We start from the raw sequence: 21550 nt of genomic DNA, 5'->3' as shown, positions 1-21550 counted from the left end.
ACATTGACAAGGCCAGCATCTTTTCCTGGAAATAGCAATTTGCTAGTTTTGGATCTTTGACCCTGATTATTTATTGATTTGGAAATTTAAACAGCATCATCTCCAAAATGTGCCTCTGGGCAGAGATACAAGATTAAAAGTCACACATGAAGGCAGCCAACTGTTTTTCCTTGTAAAGAAAAGGAAATCAATAAACTGTAGGTTTTTTTTTTTTTTTTTTTTTTTTTTTGGACAGGGTCTCACTCTGTCGCCCAGGCTGTAGTGCAGTGGTGCAATCTCTGCTCACTGCAACCTCCGCCTTCTGGGTTCAAGCGATTCACCTGCCTCAGCCCCCGAAATAGCTGGGATTATAGGCTCCCACCACCACACCCAGCTAATTTTGGTATATTTAGTAAAGAAGGAGTTTCACCATGTTGGACAGGCTGGTCTCGAACTCCTGATCTCAAGTGATCCGCCCGCCTCAGCCACCCAAAGTGCTGGAATTACGGGCATGAGTCACCGTGCCGAGCCAATAAACTGTAAATTCTTCATACCTTTAACCACTCCTCTCTTATCACAGTGGCCCAAATCCCTCTCTGGGTCTGTTTCTGACTACTGTCTTCCTGACATCTACCCTGAGCTGCCACTTTCTGACCAACCTCCCATGGAAGAAAACGGTAGCATGCATGGGTCAAAGAAGAGGCAGACCTGAAAAAGAGAAAAAGATACCTATTTTTTCATGTGGAACCCTGCCACTGCTGCTTCCTAGTAAATCACAGTATGTATCCTTTGGTTCAGTCATTGGGCCATTGTTACATTTTTCCCACAGGTTAAATAGATTAATGGTAAGATCTACCATGATTGATTTGGTAAAGAAAAAGTCAGTTGTCTGGTTGTCAATATGTTACTGGTGTTTCTCCAGCAAAGGCAGCCATGGGTTGGCCTATTGTCCCAGTGTCCTTTTTGTTTTAGCATTTGTCTTGGAAATAATTGTCACAGTTTGGATGATCAATTACATGATCATTCTACCTGTGGTACTAATGCTCAGAGAAGCAGACCAGAAACCTACTTACGGTGTTTGAAGTCCCTTATTTGTATCTTTAACCAAAGCAAGTTGGCCACCAATCAAGCCAATTGAATTACAGGAAGTTTCAACTAATGCTCTCAAGTGAACATGCATTAATTTCACCCAAACTAGACCTGACTGGTGACTTTAAAATTGGTTCTTAGTTGTGTTTTTTTCCAATTTCTCCACATCACTGTATTAAATTAAGTTTAGCATGAAGCTGCCTCCTTACATGTTTCAGTTCAGCCTAAAGGTTTAACTGGAACCTAATTGGATATGTAAACAGACTGTTGTAACCTACACTTGCACCAATCGCAGAGTTCTGGCCAATCACAGGCATGTTGCTTTCCTTTACAGGTCTTAGTTTGGCCAGTCACAGGCAGCCAACTGTTTAAACTGTATTTAAATACAGCAAACCCTGAGCTAACCAATCCAGCTGTTTCTGTACCTCACTTCTGCCTTTTTGTACATTACTTTCCCTTTTCTGTCCGTAAATGTTAGCCAACCACGTAGCAGCCCTGATTCTAGAGGCTGCCCCATTCTCAAATTGTTGTTTACTCAGTTAAACTCTGTTAAATTTAATTTGTCTAAAGATTTTTCTTTTAACACCTGCCAACACATTATTTTCTGTTTTTTTTTGTTTGTTTTTTTAATTATTTGTATTATAGCCATCCTACTGAGTATGAAGAGGTATCTCATCGTGGCTTTGATTTCCAATTCCCTAATGACCAAGTTCTTAGCTTTTTGATAGCACAGAGAAGACTGTTTGCTCTCAGAGGCTTGCATTGTATCTTAGGGATTTAATATTCTCAGAGCTGAGAATACAGTAGGTGTTAACAAATCTCTCATTCAGCAAACATTCACAAAAAGAGCCTGAGTTTTGTACATCAGCTCGGTACCAATAAAAAAGAGTTATATTTAGCATCAGGAGGCCAGAAGATCAGAGCACATAAATACATCCTAAAGACTGTGACAACAGGTTCCTAAGGTGACAAATTCACACCTCAACATGAAGCAGATGGAAGCTCTCAAATCCATTGCAGCAAAATGGTGGCTGAAGGTCAGTTACAGTTAAAAGAGGTATAAGCGGCTGTTTTCATCTCCCTTTTCATTGTAATAAAATGTGTCTTGGCAGAAACCTCTCCAAAGGAGATGGGTGCCCACTTCCCAGAGGTGTTTGGTGGATTAATTGGAGCAAAACATTCTGTGATAAGACTTCCTCTGCAATTGAAGGGAGAGTGCTCTTATTAATGAGACTTCCAATTCTGAGCATTTATTACATGTAAGATACTGTCCTCGGCAGCTTCTTAATAGCTGAGAATGTAATGCACGGCTTTGAGACATTATCTCAATCTTAACAGCTGCTTCCAGGGCTGCAGCACAGGTTCTGTCTGGGTTTAGATCTGAGCTTTCATGTACTAACTATGGTATTTAACCTCCACATGCATCAATTTTCTTATCTATAAAGAAGGAAATTAAAATGCCCACCTCTTAGGGTTGTTTTCAGGATGTGCTAAGCTGGTTGACTTCCTACATGGAGAGAAGTCAATACATGTTAATTCCCTTTGCCTTCACTTAAAATTAGGAATATTATAGATATTATTCCTTCTATTTTCTAGATGGGAAAAGTGAGGGATAGGTCCCATAGTGACTGAGAAGTCATCATCTTTTGGGGTGTCCTCCCAGCTCACAGCCATTTCCAATTACCTGGGAACTGTCCCCTGACCCAAGGTGATAAACCCACAGCAGTCATATCTGTACCATGGGCTAATGCCCCTCAGGCCACCATTGATTGAATGGAGGAAGACAGACATGGGACTTAAGTGGGCCAATCAGATTCTTGTCCAAGAATTTGGGAATGAGACCAAGATACAGAAAGGTAGAATCTGCATGTGGCTAAAACTGTGTCACGTAACTTAGGCATTGATGCCACTATATTCTGTCAGATGAATGGGAGACGTGGAGAAAGATGAGCCTCAGAGAGAGAAGACAGAAACAGATATGCAGCCGTGGCAGCTGAGAAAAGATCCCAATGACTTTCGGCTCCTGGTTCTAGTCCTTTCTCAGCCTAGCCCATGCCTTTCCCCTTGGATTCCATGAGATGCCCACCTACCTGCAGAGTTATCATAAAGCCCCTCATGTTGCTTCTCGTAGTTTGGTGGACAAGATTTTCACAGGCCACAAACTCAAATAGGCAAGCGATTGAGTTTTATTTTCTTGTAATATAATTTAATTTGTCTTTTGAGATCTCATTCTATCTGATGGCAGAAAAACAATCAAATAAGCTCCAGATAGACTCAGTCATTTCAGGGTTTTCTCAGGCCTTTTAGATCTCACTTAACTCAGGATACTCTCACATACTTCCTTCTCTCCAGAAGGCATCTCGGGGCATGCGGGGCATCCTGACCCAGGAGAGGCATTTAGTCCAGGCTGATTCCCTGGAGAGAGGCGTCACCCAGATGTGATGCATCCTGTCTCATGCTAGGTCATCATCTCCTGCACGCCACTCTGCACCCACCTGATTCTGAGTGACAGCCCTTCTGGGCTACCATCAGACATTTGTGTGTCCCTGTTAGAAATGAATCAACATCTCAGTTTTTAAATTTTTTAAAAAATAAAAATATAAATAAAGTCTTGGCAAACTTTAATCTGCAGGAAGTAGAGTTGTGTAGTTATACTTCTAATCTGTTTCTAATATCTTATTGGCAACGTAAGCTTTGTGCTTTCATTTTTTAGTGTACACATTAAACTTTTGAAACTTAAAATTCTTTTTCTCATAAATTCTGGTAGTTGTAAATCAAAACTGTTATTTTTTAAAGATTTTAATTTTTTTCTGGAGGGGGGGTCTTGCTCTGTCACACAGGCTGGAGTGCAGTGGCATGATCATGGCTCACTGCAGTCTTGAACTCCTGGGCTCAAGTGGCCCTCTCGCCTCAGCCTCCTGAGTAGCTGGGACTACAGGTGTGTGCCACCATGCCTGGCTAATTTTTTATTTTAGTGGAGATGAGGTCTCACTATGTTGCCCAGGCTGGTCTCAAATTCCTGAGCTAAAGCAATCCTCCTACCTCAGCCTCCCCAAGTGCTAGGTTTATAGGCAGGAACCATCGTGCCTGGCCCTGAATTTAATTTTTAATAAATTACATTTTTAGGCTATTATTTCTACTATAAATTTTAAGAAACTAGCTTGGAACTAATTTGAGTCTCAAGTACCTAACTTGGAGCTCAAATTCATTTGGCCAAGACATTGTATAGTGCTAACTTAACTTGGAAGGGCCATGGGGTAACTTCTAGAAAATGCACACACATGCATATAATTTCATTGTATGCCATGGGTTTGAATCGATTTCTCAATTACTGTGAGCTGAGAACCCCAGTCTCCCAAGAATGCTTTCCATCCTTGACCCTGCCTGCCTCTCGCAATTTCCAGACTGTCTTCTCAATAGTGTTCAATCTGCCTTCCACAGTCATTACGTCAACTGGGCACAGATGCTGGAGGGCAGACGGAAAGGCGGTGACAAAGTTAGACCTACATTTGCAAGACCAAGTGAAACACACACCCACTCTCCTGAAGCCAAACTGCTTTTGGAAGGCGGGCAGGGGAGTGCCATTCCCTCTAGCATACTTGTCATTCCCAGCCTAGGTTTCAGATCCTTTTTATACACTGGCCTGTGGAGAGACTTGCTGCTAAATTCTGTTATTTCACAGCCCATCTCTAGCAACTGTGTTGGGGAATGACTTCAGACATTCCAGGCTTTGCTCAGAGAGAAATTTCAACAAGAAAGCTAGAATGGGGGAGTAGTTAAGATTTAGTTGCAGCAAACTGGAGACCGGAAATATAAAGTTATTCAGAATAGTCAATGAAAATCATTTCTGTGGGAGAGAAACAAATGATCTTGCTTTAAATGTAAGGCATCTATCAGCAGCACAATGTTAATTAGGATTCTAGGGCTCTTAGTGCAGCTAGTCCCTTTTTTACTTCTAGGTGCAGAAGTGTAGATTTGCAGAACAGCTAATCAAATATATGCAGGAAGATGCCCCCCATTTATCCTTATGCTTCTAAGACAGAAGTTTTTCTTCAGTTGTTTGTTCTTCAATGAATTTTAATGATGTAAGAAAAATACAATACACTTTAGATGAAAAATCGCACACATAAGCAGATATTCACACACGAATCAAGTTATATAGTACATATATATACACACACATATATGTATATGTATATCTAAACACATATAATACAAAAAGGAGAAAACATATAAATCATGGCCACTTTTAGGTAGTGGTACAATGAGTAGTTTGCATTTTCCTCCTAACACTTCTATGGATATCCCCAATTTTTTAATCACTCTTACCAAGAGAAAATAATTAACATCATACTTTTTTTAAAGGGTGGAATGAGACTCCTAATTTTCTTAAAAGAAGATATGAGAAAACAGTCTGAAAACTCTCCTGCCATACTGCCTTAAAATGCTTGACAAAATACAGCGAAAATTATTTTAAATGCATGAATGAACTGGAAAGAGAGAAAGGAAGTCTCCAGGTGTGTCAGTAACAAAGAGGGAAGTGAGTGGTAAGGATGTGGGATGCTGCCACAGCTGGGCTTAGTTAAAAAACTGCAGCAGTTTTTAAAAGGCTACACCCATCCTGAAAAGAGTAGATTAAGAAAACCATCGATTCACTGGCACAGAGAGACAAAAAAGAATTTATATGCCTCTGTCTGGATGGAGAAAAATATCCTCTGAGAAATTAATTCTCAGGGTCTGTTTCTACCTCAAATTTGGAGGTTCAAGTTTGCAGACGGTCCAGGAACCATGATGATAAATGACTCCCAAAATGATAAACAGCCAAAAAAGAGGTCCAGATCTGGTGATCTTTCTGTGGCAAATGCAAAACTGCTCTTGAGGGACACATCTACAACCAGGTCACAGGGGATTGTTACAGAAAAACAGGCTTCTTTAAAGATAAGCTCACAAACACAAATAATGAAATGCAGGAGGACAAAATCCTGCTGACTTAAAAGTCAGCAGACACAATAAATAACACTAAAAGATACCCTAAAACTTCATATCATAGAATGACAATTGGAAAGGGAATGTAAAATAAACATGTTTAAAATTATTAAAGCCCTAAGATGTAATTAAAACACCAAGAAAAGAACAAACCTCATGAGAGGCACTGTTGCATGGTAGTTAAGAGCACAGAAACTGAAGCTAAAGTGCTGGGTTCAAATCTTATCACTATTACCTACCACCTGGGTGACCTTGGGTGAGTCACTTAATATTTCTGTGCCTCAAGTCCCTCATCTGTAAAGTAGGTATACTAATGGTATCTGTATCAATGGGTTGTTGTAAGGATTAAGTGTGTTAATATATGTAAAGTGCTTAGAAAAGTACACATATGCTTGGCACAGAGTTTAGCTACTATTGTAACCAAAAAAAAAAAAAAAAAAAAAAACCCCAAAAGTGGGGCAGGTGGGGCTCACTCCTGTAATCCCAGCACTTTGGGAGGCTGAGGTGGGTGAATCACATGGGGTCAGGAGTTCAAGACCAGCCTGGCAAACATGGCAAACCCTGTCTCTATTAAAAATATAAAAATTAGCCAGTCATGGTAGTGTGCACCTGTAGTCTCAGTTACTGGGGAGGCTGAGGCAGGAGAATCACTTGAACCTGGGAGACAGGGGTTGCAGTGAGCTGAGATCATGCCCCTGAACTCCAACCTGGGCATCAGTGAGACTCTGTCTCAAAAAAAAAAAAAAAAAAAAAAGTAATATTTTGAACAGAAACAAATTAGAATGTCTAGAAATGAGAACTAGCTATTAAATTAAAAGTTTGTAAGCTGAAAAAGAAGTTGAAGGGAGAATTAGTAAATTAGAGGTCCCATCTGAGGAAATTATGCTAAATGCAGCAATATGATGAAGAGATGGAAAATGTTAAAAGGAGGTTATGAGGTGCAAGGAATGAGATAGTCTAATATGTATTTAATAGAAATTCCAGAAACAGTAATAGGGAGAATAGTGAGGTGGTAGTATTCAAAGAGATAATAACATAGACTCTACTAGAATTGTAAGGAAAGAATCTGCAGAATAAAAGCCTGCACTGAGTCCAAGGATAAGAAATGAAAATAAATCTACACTAGACATAATAGGGAAACTGCAGACCACAAAACAAAGTGAAGATCCTAAATGCCACCAGAGATAAAGGACAGACTACCTATAAAAAAGCAAAAAATAAGTTGACAGCACAGTGTTCAATAGTCAGAGGCCAGGAGACAACAGAAAAATATCTTCAAAATATACAAGGAAGATAATTGATAAGCTAGAATTTTATAACTACCTAAACTGTAATTCAAAAGTGAGGCAGAAAAAAGACATTTTTAGGCAAAGACTGAGTTTACCATTCATAGGCCCTTCCAGAAAATATTACTATGGGAACATTTTACTTCCAGAAGGAGCAAATCAAAACCAGAGGAAAGATGCAGAAAGCAAGAACTAATGATCTCCAAAGAAATAGCAAATGTGGGTAAACCGGAGCAACCACTGACTGTAGAAAACACCACTCCTACTGCTAATAGTAATGATGATGAATTTGAGGGACATAAAAACAAGGAGGCACAAAACTATCAGATGACAAAAACATGTCAGACAAGAGGCAAGTGACTGGTGTTAAAATGTTCTAAGATTATTTGTATATTTTAGGAGAAAGGTAGAGATACTGATAAACTTTAAGCTTAAGTTAAGCATACATGTTAAAATTTTTTTTTTTTTTAAAGAGACAGAGTTTCATTCTGTTGCCCCAGCTGGAGAGCAGTGGTCTATCACGGCTCACTGCAGCCTTGAACTCCTGGGCTCAAGTAATCCTCCCACCTCAGCCTCCCAAATAGCTGCGACTATAGGTACCTGCCACCACACCTGGCTAATTTTGTATTTTTTTTTATAGAGATGGGCTTTTTTTTTTTTTTTTTTTTCCAGACAGGGTCTGGGTCCGTCACCCAGGCTGGAGTGCAGTGGCATGATCATAGCTCACTGCAACCTCCGCCTACCAGCCTCAAGCTATCCTCCCACCTCAGCTTCCCAAGTAGCTGGGACTACAGGCATGAGTCACCATGCCTGGCCAGTTTTTTCTTTTTGAATGTGTGCAGTTAAACCCACAAATGACTCAAGTTCTGCTTTAGCTACATCCCTCAGATTTTATTATGTATTGTAGTCATACTCTTTCAGTGCTAAGTATGTACTCATTTCATTTATGACTTCTTTTTTGACATGTGAATCATTTAGAAGTATTTTTTAAGGTTTTTTGTAAGGAGTTATCTTTTTGTTAACTAATTTCAAATTGTAGTACATTGTGGTCAGAAAATCTTGACTTTTTGGTATATGCTGAGTCATGAAAATCGCCATGTTCAAACCTTTCATATTCTATTTTTGTCTACCCCATACTGACAGTGAATTTGTTCATTTTTTCCATCTCTTTCTGTCAATTATGCTGTTAGTTGTTGCACAGAAAATCAGAACTGTCGAATATTCCTAGTGAATTGTTCATGTTTTCATTTTGCAGTGACTTTCTTTATCCCTAAATACTTTTAAAGTCTTTTTTGTCTAATAGCAGCATAATTACACTGTGTTCTGGCCTCTGCTGTGGCTATAAAATTCTGTGCTATCAATTTTAAAAATTAATATTTACCTGGTAATTATTTTGCCATTCCGTTGTTTTTAGTCTTTCTAGATCATTAGATTTTAAGCATGCCTATTGTGAATAGCATATGGTTGGCTTTTTTTTTTTTTTTTTTTTTGAGACGGAGTCTCGCTCTGTCGCCCAGGCTGGAGTGCAGTGGCCGGATCTCAGCTCACTGCAAGCTCCGCCTCCCGGGTTCACGCCATTCTCCTGCCTCAGCCTCCCGATTAGCTGGGACTACAGGCGCCCGCCACCTCGCCTGGCTAGTTTTTTGTATTTTTTAGTGGAGACGGGGTTTCACCATGTTAGCCCATGTTGGGATGGTCTCGATCTCCTGACCTCGTGATCCGCCCGTCTCGGCCTCCCAAAGTGCTAGGATTACAGGCTTGAGCCACCGCGCCCAGCCTATGGTTGGCTTTTTATGTCTTATATCCGAGAGTCTATTTTTAAACTGATGGATTTAAAATATATATATACTTATATACAGTCATGTGTTGCTTAACTACAGGGGTACTTCTGAGAAATGTATCATTCCATACAAAATTGGCTGGGTGTGGTAGCATGCACCTGTAGTCCCAGTTACTTGATAGGCTGAGGTGGGAGGATTGCTTGAGCCTGAGAGGCAGAGGTTGCAGTGAGCGATGGCCATGCCACACTATTCCAGCCTAGATGACAGAACGAGACCCTGTCTCAAAAAAAAAAAAAAAGTCCTAATGGTGATAAAATAAATGTTCATTTTTACAGTTATAAAGCAAATATGCAAACCCAAGAACATAGAAGCTAGGAAATTATAAAAATAAAACAGAAATGAATGAAATAGAAAACTAAGAAACAACAAATAAAATCCCAAAACCAAAAGTGGTTAAATGAAAAAAATTTAAAATAAGATGACACAGAATAGCCAAAACAATCTACAAAAAGATCACAGTTGGAAGAATTACATTTTCTTATTTCAAAACTTGTTACAAAGTTACAGAAATCAAAACTGCTATATTAATAGTCAATTGATTTTTGACAAACATTTTCAAATATTTGAAAATCATATACATGAAGAGGGACTTGCATCCAGGATATATAAAGAACTCTTAAAACTCAAAATAAGGTCCAGGTGTGGTGGCTCACACGTGTAATCCCAGTGCTTTGGGAGGCCGAGGCAGGCGGATCACCCGAGGTTAGGAGTTTGAGACTAGCCTGGCCAAAGTGATGAAACCCCGTCTCTACTAAAAGTACAAAAATTAGCCGGGCATGGTGGTGTGTGCCTGTAATCCCAGCTACTTGGGAGGCTGAGGCAGGAATATTGCTTGAGCCCAGGATACAGAGGTTACAGCAAGCCAAGATCGCGCCACTGCACTCCAGTCTGGGCAACAGAGCGAGACTCCATCAAAACAAACAAAAAAACTCAAAATAAGAAAACACCACAATTAAAAGTTGGGCAAAGAATTTGAATAGATATTTCTTTAAAGACGATATACAAATTGCTAATAAGCACATGAAAATATGCTCAACATCATTAACCAAAAGAAAAACTCACATCAAAACCGTGATGAGATATCTACTTCACCCTCACTAGGATGGCTATATTGAAAACAAAAGGAAAAACAAAAGCAGATAGTAACAAGCACTGATGCGGATGTAAAGAAACTGAGTCCCTTATATATTGCTGGTGGACCGTAAAATGGTGCAACCACTTTGGAAAACACTTTGGAAGTTCCTCAAAATGTTAAACACAGTTACCATATGACCAAGCAATTGTGCCCCTAGATACATACCCAAGAGAAATGAAAACATACATCCACATGATGACTGGTACACAATATTCTAGCACCATTATTAATAATAACCCCCAAATGGAAACAATCCAAATGCTCATTAACTGGTGAATGGATAAACACAATGCCATATACCTATACAATGGAATACTATTCTGCAATATAAAGGAATGAAGTACTGATAAATACTATGCTATGGATGAATCTGCAAAATGTGCTAAGTGAAAGTAGCCAGACATAAAACACCACACACATTGTATGATTCCATTTATATGAAAAGTCCAGAACAGGAAAATCAATGGAAACAGAAAAATTAGTTGCCTAGGGCTATAGGAGGGAGGAGTAGGGGGTGACTGCTTAATGAGTACAGGATTGCTTTTGGCGGTAATGCAAATATTCTAAACTTAGATTATGGTAAGGACTACACAATTTTGTAAATATAATGAAAAGCACTGAATTATATATGCTAAGTGGGTAAATTTTATGATATGTTAATTTTTCTCAATACAATTGAGTTTTACAAAATTAAATAGGATGACATTAAATGCAGTGTGGTTATCTTGTATTGGATCCTAAAACAGGAAAAAGATATTAATGAAAAAACTGCTGAAATGTGAATAACTGCTTGAGCCCAGGAGTTTGAGACCAACCTGGGCAATTAAGTGAGACCCATCTCCACATAAAATTTAAAAATTAGCCAGGCATGGTGGTGCACGCCTGTGGTCCCAGCTACTTGGGAGGCTAAGATGAAAGGATTGCTTGAGCCTGGGAGGCAGAGGTTGCAGTGAGGCGTGATTGTACCACTGCACTCCAGCCTGGGTGACAAAGTGAGACTCTGTCTTTAAAAAAAAAAAGAAAAAGAAAAAAAGAAAAAGGAAAATCTGAATAATGTCTGTAGTGCAGTGTTGCACTAATGTTAATCTCTTCTTTTTTTTTGAGACAGAGTTTCACTCTTGTTGCCCGGGCTGGAGTGCAATGGCGCGATCTTGGCTCACTGCAACTTCCACCTCCTGGGTTCAAGTGTTTCTCCTGCCTAAGCCTCCTGAGTAGCTGGGATTACAGGCGTCCACCACCACGCCCAGCTAATTTTTTGTAGAAACAGGGTTTCACCATGTTGGCCGGGCTGGTCACGAACTCCTGACCTCAGGTGATCCACCTGACTAGTCCTCACAAAGTGCTGGGATTACAGGTGTGAGCCACCGTGCCCAGCCATGTTAATCTCTGTTAACAAATGCACATAGTCATATGAAATGTCAACATTAGCGAAACTGGGTGAAAGTTATATGGGAATTCTGTGTTAACTTTGCAACATTTTGTACATCTAAAATTATTCCAAAATAAAAGTGAAAACGACCACGACAAACCTTTAGTGCACTTAATAGAGAGACAGAGTGAGCAATTAGAGATGACCAATGGTATATAAACTACCATTTGAGATGGAATCGCTGTCCTCCCATTATTGGACAGAGAATCACGGCAGGACCAGGGTGATGAGCCAGACCCACAGTGGGTTTGCATTTCATGGGTATCACTAGCCCCAGGCTCTTCTATCTTCTACCAGTGCCAGCATGAGAATTAACTTTGTTTGTGGGAGGCATACAGACTGCTTAGTATGAGTTATTTGTATTTAAGTGCTTGTTGTTTACTGGAGTTGCTGTGAAAGCCCCACACCTGGGGTGTTCTGGCAAGCCACAGACCCTCCTGCCAAAGGAAGGGAGCTACTGGTTCTGTGGGAAGCTGAACTTGGGTGCAGTCTCTCTCTCTAGGAGAAGGCGCAACCAGTCCTAGCAGGCATCTTGTCCAGACTACACAGAGTAAGTTCTCAGGGTCATTTATGCACAATTCTACTTAAAACCCATAATTAATAAACTGAAAACATAGACAAACTGCAGTTTCTTAGAAATATATAACTTAACAGAACTCCTCAAGAAGAAATACATTTTTTTTGGTTAGATTTATAACTTGAATTGGGAGTTTTAAAATCTACCCTCCATACTAAAAAAAAAAAAATTAAATTAAGATAAAAATAAAACCCATTAAACCCAGAAGGTTTACCAGTTATACCCAGACTTCAAAGAACAGATAATCGTTATCTAAAACAAATGTTCCAGTGAATATAAAATGAGGGAACACTGCCCACCTCATTTTACAAAGCGTAACAATTCTGATGGCAAATCAGATAAGGATGGTATATGAAGGAAAAATTAAAGCCCAATCTCATTTCTAAATATGGATGCAAAAATCCTAAATAAAACAGTGGGCAACTGATTCCAGAAATGTCTTCTAAAAATACACCATTACCAAATTAGATTCATCCTAGGAATGCAAGGATGGTTAAGGTTAGAAAATCTCTTAATGAGATGTACCATATTAATTGGTTTAAGGAAGAAACCTTGAGAATCTGCCTCAGAAAAAAAAAAAAGAAAAAAGCAAGTTGTTGTGGCCCTTACCACTCAACACCCATCCTTATAATCCAGGCAACCGATGTTATGATTTCTTGCCCCATAAATTAGCTTTTGCCTGTTTTGGAATTTCATATAAATAGAATAAGACAGTATGCACTATTTTGTATCTGGCTTCTTTTGCTCACCATAATGTTTCTGGGGTTCATCTAAGCTGCTGGATATTGTCTATCAGTAGTTTTCTCCTTGTGATTGCTGAGTGGTATTCCGTTGTTTCCACACACCAAAATGTGTTTATCTGTTCACTTAGCAAAGTGAAGAGACAAACCAGTTTGCCTATCAACAGATAGGCAGAATGTATCTTCTAGGAGAAGATGGGTCATTGGGGCTATTACGGAAAAACTCCTTATCTTGCAAAAATACCTAGGAGCGTTATTGCTGGGTCATAGAGTTTAACTTTAAAAGAAATTACCAGATCAATTTCCAAAGTGGTTATACCATTTAAGACTCCAACTAGCAACGTATGGTAATTCCAGTTGCCAATGTTTGTTGTTTTTGTTCTTTTAATGTTCACCAAACTAGTGGATGTATACAGTGCTATCTCAGTTTAGTTTTAATTTGCATTTCCCTGGTGACTAATGATATTGAACCCTTTTTCATATTTTACTGGCATTTGTATGTAGTCTTTTATAAAACAGCTGTTCAAGTCATTGTGCATTTTTTAATGATTTGTTCTGGTATTTTTATTATTGAGTTGTAAGAGTCTGGATACAAAGCTTTTCTCAGCCATATGTGCAGGTATTGTGAATACTGTGCCTCATCTATGGCTTGTTTTTTTGTAAAGTTTTTAGTTTTGATGAAGTCCAATTTGTCATTTTTTTCTTTATAGTTAGTGCTTTTTGTATCCTAAAAAATACTGCCCTATGTTTCCTTGTAGGAGCTTTATCCAGAATTTTCACTTTTACATTCAGTTGTATAATTTATCTCAAACAATTTCACGTGTGTGATGTGAGGTAGGGTTTATCTTTTCCATAGAGATAAGCAGTTGTTCTAGCACTATTTGTTGAAGTGATCTTTTCACCATTGAATTGCTTTGGCATCTTGATAAAAAATCAACTACTATATAAGTGGGGCCTGATTTCTGAACTTTTTCTCGTTCCATGGACCTTTACACCAATACATACCATCTTCATTAGTACAGCTTTAGAGAAAGTCTTGTGATTCACTAATATATGTCTCCCAACTTTGCTAATTTTCAAGATTATTCTGGTTATTCTGGGTCCTTTGCATTTCTACATAAATTTTAGGATTAGCACACCAATTTCTACAAAAACATTGCTGGTATTTTCTAGAACGACTTTATTGAGATATAATTCACATACCACACAATTCATACATTTAAAGTGTACAGTTCAAGTATACAATTCAAAGTGCATAATTCATGCAATAACTTTTGGTATATTACATTATTAATTTTTTAAAATTATCATAAAACATAGATAACATAAAATATTCACATTGTTGTGCATCATTTGTTGTGCACAATATCTGGAACATTTTTGTTCTGGAACATTTTTGTTGTTCGAAACAGAAATTCTGTAAACATTATACAATAATTCCCCATCCTCCAGCACCTGGTAATCTCTTTCTCTCTCTTTTTCTTTCTTTTTTTTTTTTTTTTTGAGACGGAGTCTTGCTCTGCCGCCCAGGCTGGAGTGCAGTGGCCGGATCTCAGCTCACTGCAAGCTCCGCCTCCCGGGTTCACGCCATTCTCCTGCCTCAGCCTCCTGAGTAGCTGGGACTACAGGCGTCCGCCACATCGCCCGGCTAGTTTTTTTTTGTTATTTTTTAGTAGAGACGGGGTTTCATCATGTTAGCCAGGATGGTCTCGATCTCCTGACCTCGTGATCCACCCGTCTCGGCCTCCCACAGTGCTGGGATTACAGGCTTGAGCCACCGCGCCCGGCCTTTCTTTTTTTTTAAAGACAAGATCTTGCACTACCACCCAGGCTGAAGTGCAGAGGCCCAATCAAAGCTCACTGTGGCCTCCAACTCCTGGGCTCAGGCAATCCTCCTGCCTCAGCCTCCTGAGTAGCTGGGACTACAGGCATGAGCCACTATATCCAGCTAACTTAAAAAATATTTTTTGTAGAGAAGGGCTTTTGTTTTGCATTTGCCCTGTGTTTGCACAGACTGGTCTGGAATTCTGGGCCTTGGCCTCAAGCAGTCCTCACACCTATGCCTCCCAAAGTGCTGGGATTAAAGTGTGAGCCACCACACCTGGCTGCCCTCTGGTAATCTCTAATTTACTTCCTCTCTCTATGAATTTGCCTATTCTAGATATTTCATATAAGTGGAGTCATACAATATTTGTCCTTTTGTGTCTGGCTTATTTCACTTGACATACTATTTCCAAGATTCATCCATGTTAGCATGTTTCAGATCCTGATTTCTTTCCTATGGCCAAATAATATCCCATTGTTTGTATATACCACATTGTGTTTACCCACTCATCTGCTGATAGGCCCTTGGGTTGGTTCCCCTTTCTGGCTACTGTGAACAATGCTGCAATGGATATTGGCATACGAGTATCTCTCAAGTCTCTGCTTTTAATTTCCTTGAGTCTATACCTAGGAGTGGAATTGCTGGATCATAATGTAATTCTATGTTTACCTTTTTCAGAAACTGTGAAACTGCTTCCACAGCAGCTGCACCATTTTCCATTCCTACCAGCAATGGACAAGACATTCAATTTCTCCACATCCTCACCAATATTCATTTTCTGCATTTTAAAAATTACTATTACAGACATCCTAGTAGGTATGAAATGGTATCTCCTTGTTGTTTTAATTTGTATTTCCCTACTACGTTGAGCATCTTTTCATGTGCTTATTGGCCATTTGTATGTCTTCTTTAGAGAAATGTCTATTCAAGTCCTTTGCCTATTTTTAAATTGGGTTGTCTTTCTGTTGTTGAGTTATAACAATTCTTCATAGATTCTAGATACTAGTCCCTTATCAGATGTATGATTTGCAAATATTTTCTCTCATTCTGTAGGTTATCTTTTCATTTTTTTGACAATGTCCTTTGATGCACAAAAGGTTTTTCATTTGATAAAGTCCAATTTATTTATTTATTTATTTTCTTTTGTTGTTCATGCTTTTAGTGTCATATCTACCTGCTGGTATTTAGATTGGGATTGCACTGAACCTTGAGATCTATTTGAGAACTGACATCTTATCAATATCAGATCTTTCAACCCATGAATGTGGTATAGCTCTTTTCTTTAGGTCTTCTCTAACTTGTTGCAGAATATTTTTATAGTTTTCAGCGTGTAAAGATTTTGCACATATTTTATTAAATTTTCCCTGATTACAAATTTTGCTATGGTCTGAATCTCTGTGTTCTCCCCAAATTCATATGTTGAAATCCTAGTGCCTAAGGTGATGGTATTAGGAAGTGGGGCCTTTGGGAGGTGCTTAGATCATGAAGGTAGGACTCTCATGAATGGGACTGCTGTGCTTATAAAAGAGGCCCCTGAGAGCTTGTTTGCTCCCTCCTCCATGTAGGACACAGCAAGAAGGTGGCTGTCTACAACCTGGAAGAGAGCCCTCACCAGAACCCAACCATGCTGGCACCACCATCTCAGACTTCCCAGCCACCACAACTGTGAGAAATAAATTCCCATTGTTGATAAGCCACCCAGTCTATGGTATTTTGTTACAGCAGCCCCAATAGACTAAAACAGATTTTTATTCTGTCTTAAATGGCATTGTCTTTCAAATTTCATTTTCGAATTGTTTTTGTTGGTATGTAGAAATGCAATTTACTTTTCTTTTCTTTTTTTTCTTTTCCACGTCTCACTCTGTTGCCCAGGCTGGAGTGCAATGGTGCGATCTCGGCTCACTGCAACCTCTGCTTCTCGGGTTCAAGCCATTCTCCTGCCTTAGAGTCCCGAGTAGGTGGGACTACAGGTGTGTACCTCCACACCCAGCTAATTTTTGTATTTTTAGTAGAGATAGGGTTTCACCATGTTAGCCAGGCTGGTGTTGAACTCCTGATCTGCCTGCCCTGGCCTCCCAAAGTGCTTGGATTACAGGCGTGAGCCACTATGCCCAGCTACAATTTACTTTTCTACTTTGATCCATCTTGCAAACATCCTACATTTAGCTATTGGCTCAAATAGTCTTTGCAGAATCCTTAGGTTTTTTTATATACATCATTTGCAAGTAGTTTTTATTTCTTCCTTTTCAATCTGTATGCCTTTTATTGTCTCTTCTTGACTTACTGTTCTGGCTATGACCTCAACTTCAATAATGAATAGAAGTGGTTATGGTGACAACAGGTATCCTTACTTGTTCCTTAATCTTGGGGAGAAAATACTATCATATTCTTAGGTATAATGATATCTAGTATTATTATTTGAATTGTGTTCCTCTAAAAGATTCATTTAATTAATTAATTAATTTTTTTGAGACACAGTCTCACTTTGTTGCCCAGGCTGGAGTGCAATGGCATGATCTCTGCTCACTGCAACCTCCACCTCCTAGGTTCAAGCGATTCTTCTGCCTCAGCTTCCTGAGTAGCTGGGACCACAAGTGTACACCACCATACACACACAGTGCCCAGTCCCAAAAGATATATTTAAATCCTAATCTCTGGTACCTGTGAATGTGACCTTATTTGGAAATAGGATCTTTACAGATATAGTCAAGATGGGGTCATACTGAATTAGAGTGGACTCTAAATCCAATGACAGGTCTCCTCATGAGAGAGAGATTTGGAGGCAGGGAATTGATAAGGGGCTATATTAGAGAATTCTGTTTGGATATGTGATTAAATATCTTGTTTTCTGAAATTTGAGATATTTTAAGTACTTTATAAAAATAAAAACTTGTAAGAAATCATAAAAAGAAAGAAAGAAAAGGCTGGGCACGGTGGCTCACGCCTGTAATCCCAGCACTTTGGGAGGCTGAGGCAGGTGGATTGCCTGAGGTCAGGAGTTCGAGACCAGCCTGGCCAACATGATGAAACCCCAGCTCTATTAAAAATACAAAAAATTAGCCGGGCGTGGTGGCAGGCACCTATAATCCCAGCTACTCAGGAGGCTGAGGCAGAAGAATTGCTTGAACTCGAGAGGTGGAGGTTGCAGTGAGCCGAGATTGCGCCACTGCACTCCAGCCTGGGCAACAAGAGCAAGACTCCATCTGGAAAAAAAAAAAAAAGTAGAAACTTGCTCTCCTATCAATCCCTAATATTTAGCAGATTAAATCAAAGAACTAAAAGGAACTTAAAAGAAAAAGACATTAAATATGAGTGATGACATTTATGAACAGTCTAAAGATGTCCCTTCTGATAATGTAATTTCCTTTTTGTCTAGGTACAGTTAGAGTGAGCTGAAAAGGAATTAGCTACCCGTCAGAAACAGATACATACGTCCCCTAACCATTCCATTATCATAACTAGTACTAGCCATGCGCCAGGCACAGTGCTATATGCTAGCAATGTGTCATCTCAGCTAATCCTCATAACAACACCATCTCAGTCTTAGTGACTAAGAAACAAAGGATCAAGGGGTTAAAGGATTTGTCCAAGGTGACCCAGACTGTAAACTGCAAGGGCAGCACTGGAGTCCAATCTGACCATTCCAAGTCCAACATGGTTTCCATGCTCACACCCAGGAAGATGAGAAGGAAGCAGAGGAGCTGCTTGGAGCTGAATACCCATGGATGCGGCAGGCAGCTGAGCTTAGGAAACTTGGAAGTGGGTCATGATGAAAACACCAAACTTTTGGCTGTCCAGGAGAGTAAGGCAACATGCCAGGTGATTTACATCCCTTGCCTCATTTAATCCTTGCAAGAATCTTATGAGCAGGGTTGTGTAATCTCTTTATCTCAGTATACAGAGGAGAAAGTGAATCCAGAGATGTTAACTAACATGCTCAAAATCCCACGGTGAGGGTGTGGCAGTGCTGGGATTTGACCCCCAGTCTGATTCCAGCCTCTGCTCTGTCTTATATCACAGGACATAGCCACATAGTAGTAAGGCTGTGGGCTTAGGGGCAGCCTGTCTGGGCTCACAGTCCTACTGCCCACATGCTTTCTCACCCACCTTGAGCAAGACAAGCAACATTTCTTCTTCTCCCCTATAATTGGGGTTAATAATAGTGTCCACTTCACAGCTACTCTCAGGGTTAAGTGAGAACCTATATGAAGTTTTTCACACAATGGTTGGTAGTACACAAGTATTCATAATTATTATTCTAATTTAGGAAAGAAGTAAAAGCTAACAGCCCAGTGTCCTGATGTTGCAGCAGACCAAATAGTTATAACTGAAATTGGACCCCAGTTGGCCCCAGTTTAGGCATGTTTCTCAATTTTCTTCTGTTAACCCCACTATAAAATAACATGCCCATATGTTATGCAGAGGAGGAAAGCATTGAGAGAAAACCTGATAACCTGACCAAAGGCATGTCTTGGACTTATTTGAAAACTTACCAGGCTTCTTTTGGTTACAAGTGATAGAATCCTAATTCCAACGAGCTTTAAATAAAGTGAGACTTATTGACTTACATAACCAGAAAAAGCAAGCATGGAGGTGGCCCCAGGCATGATTCGATTCAGAACTCAATGTCATATCCCTATCCTCTTTCTCTCAATCTCACTTTAACCGTAGGGGAAAGGGATCCTCTCTCCCAGTCTCTAAATACACAGTCCCAGGGAAGTCCCATGATGGGCCTATTCTGGATCATATGCCCCCGCTGTGGCCAGAGGCCTGGGAACTGTGACCGGCAGCCCAACCAGAGCTCAGAGTGGAGAATGCAGTTCATTCAAAGGAATAAGAGTGTGCTCCAGAATAAGGGGAGGAGATGAAGGCAGAAAAATAGACATCCTCTGGAGTATGGAGAGTGGGGTCCTATGGAGAGTGTCAGGTGCACCCTAATGCTCAGTTAGCCATTCTGGAATCCTCCAACTGGGATACAGCTGTGAAGCACTGCAGCTGGCTCCGGGGCTCAGGCAAGGAAGAGGTAGTGCCACATTCACATACAGACATGATTAGATGAGGGTCTTCTTCTTGAAGGTGCCATGACACACAGTGCAAAGCGGGGAGACTAGGGGCAGCAGTGAATCTTCTGTGAGGGCAGGGACAAGTGGACCAAATAAGGAAAGGCTTATTCCGCCAGGTAAACTCCAGGCATGATGGAGCCATACTTCCCTTTCAAACAATAACAACGATTATTATTACCACCACCACCGTTTTTGTAGCTCTTGCCCGGTGCTAGACACTGTGCACAATTCCCGACTTGATCCTTATAACAATCTTTTGCAATATGACTCTCACTATGAATGAAGGCGTCTTCCCGCTCCACACTCCTGTGATCATCTCTTCATACTAATCAAGTTGAGGATTTGGGATTTTATAAAAGTCTTGTGTAACACACAGAGAGAGGGTCCTTAGTTGCTCACACACATGCCACAAGAGATTATAGGGTTTCCATGGGCTTCTATGAACATAAGGCTGAATGGTCCTTAAAACAAACGCATGTAGAATAAAGTTTACTGCTTCATTCTCTCATCTGCCATCTCTGGATGGCTGGGTTTGATCAGCATAAGCTAATCCTGAATTAAAGTTCTATGGCCCAGCAATTTCACTTGGGCAGAGAAAGGACTGACATTTCATTTCCAAACTCACAGAAGCACAAAGAAAGAAATCTTTCAGCTCCTTTGATAAACTGCAGCCAATTCATGTGCAAAATCCCCATGTTGCTAAGAGTCTTTCTGGCTTCTTGTAAGATGACTGTCAGCCACTCCAAATGGCTTTTTTTCCTGATTTTCCATTTATTTCAGATGCACTGGGCAAGTCCAGTCCCTAGGTATCATACTGGCATTCAGTCTTTCCTTTTAGCCCCAAAAGAATGTCCCAACACTTAATGAGTTGTATAAAATAGAATATTTGGATGAGCAATAGCTTCATGTGGATAAAGGAATAGCAACTTGTGAGAAAAAATATCAGTGAAAAAAAAAAAAGGTGGTGAGATAAAGCTAGCAATTTTAAAGAACCTTGATAGGAGGTATGAAGCAAATGTCATTATAAGGAGCAGCACCTGCCAGGGGCCCACCACATTCTACAGTGATTTTTAACCTTGTTTCTAGAATAACACCTCCCATCCTCCATTAAAAAATAAAAAGATATCATGGGTATCAAACAAAAGTCAAGCAATATAGTAAAGTACAAAAAAAAAAAAGAGTAAAACAAAATCAACACCCACCTAAAAATAATGGTAATCCACTTTGGGTGAATATAATTCTTGATTTGTCTCTACATAGAGAGATAGAGGAAATATATATTTAGAGATACGGTCTTGCTGTATTGCCTGGGCTGGAGGGCAGTGGCCTGCAGCTTTGAACTCCTGGGCTCAAGTGATCTTCCCACCTCACTCTCCTGTAGTGGAACTACAGGCATGCACCATCATGCCTGGCTAATTTTTAAAGATTTTTTTTGTAGAGAAGGGGTCTTGCTCTGTTGCCCAGACTGGTCTCAAACTCCTGGGCTCAAGCGATCCTCCTGCCTTGGCCTGCCAAAGCACTGGGATTACAGGTGTGAGCCACCATGCCTGGCTGAGGAATTTTTATAAACGTAGAATCACATTTATTTTTAATTTATTTC

The 21550-nt window shown here is 39.9% G+C and overlaps 1 protein-coding gene across 1 annotated transcript in view; it reads right to left on the bottom strand.

Annotated features, from left to right (window-relative positions):
* The window catches only part of PLEKHA8 (pleckstrin homology domain containing A8), a 99748-nt gene that overhangs the window by 8640 nt on the left and 69558 nt on the right, over window positions 1-21550 (bottom strand). The gene's annotated exons all lie outside the window — the stretch shown is intronic.

This window comes from Papio anubis, chromosome 4 (assembly GCF_008728515.1).
Source record: "Papio anubis isolate 15944 chromosome 4, Panubis1.0, whole genome shotgun sequence".
In the NCBI taxonomy this organism is placed as follows: Eukaryota; Metazoa; Chordata; class Mammalia; order Primates; family Cercopithecidae; genus Papio; species Papio anubis.
This window is presented reverse-complemented; position numbering and strand designations above follow the sequence as displayed.